The following is a 631-nucleotide window of genomic DNA, read 5'->3' as shown; positions in this document are numbered from 1 at the left end:
CGAGCAAGACCTTTAACCATCTCCTTGACTTCTTTAATTTCTGAACTGGATTCGCCAATGTGAACCTCATTTACTCCCTTAATTCTTCTAGTATTCCTAAGTGACCGACTCCATTGTTGGGAATTATCCGCTTGTCGCTGGAAGAATTCCCAAATCTCTGATGCACTTTTTGACATTAGCTCTCCTCCACTTGTTGCCATTAGCCATTCTTGCACATTCGGCAATAATCCCTCCAAAAAGTATTGGCATTGGTGCCATTTCTCATACCCATGATGTGGACACTTCAAGAGTAGCCCATTGAATCGCTCCCACGTTTCGAAAAACTGCTCGTCATCTCTCTGGGTAAACTCTGAGATTTCTCTGCGAATAGCATTGGTTTTATGCACTGGGAAATATTTATTCAAAAATTTTGTTACCATTTGTTCCCATGATGAAATGCTATCAACAGGTAAAGTATTTAACCATGAACGAGCTCTATCCTTTAAGGAAAATGGGAATAATATGAGTTTAACATCATCGTCTGAAAAATTTTCATATTTAAAAGTTTGACAAATGACATGAAAATCATTCAGATGATTATATAGTTCCTCATTTTCTAGGCCATAGAATGTTGGGAGACAATTTAGCACAC

The 631-nt window shown here is 38.0% G+C and overlaps 1 non-coding gene across 1 annotated transcript; it reads left to right on the top strand.

The window, feature by feature from the left end:
* The first annotated feature begins 264 nt into the window (after positions 1–264).
* LOC127902851 (small nucleolar RNA R71) lies at positions 265–368 on the top strand. Its single transcript, XR_008055488.1, has one exon. It is a non-coding gene; the product is annotated as a small nucleolar RNA R71 (small nucleolar RNA).
* The last annotated feature ends 263 nt before the right edge of the window (positions 369–631 follow it).

This window comes from Citrus sinensis, chromosome 5 (assembly GCF_022201045.2).
Source record: "Citrus sinensis cultivar Valencia sweet orange chromosome 5, DVS_A1.0, whole genome shotgun sequence".
In the NCBI taxonomy this organism is placed as follows: domain Eukaryota; kingdom Viridiplantae; phylum Streptophyta; class Magnoliopsida; order Sapindales; family Rutaceae; genus Citrus; species Citrus sinensis.
This window is presented reverse-complemented; position numbering and strand designations above follow the sequence as displayed.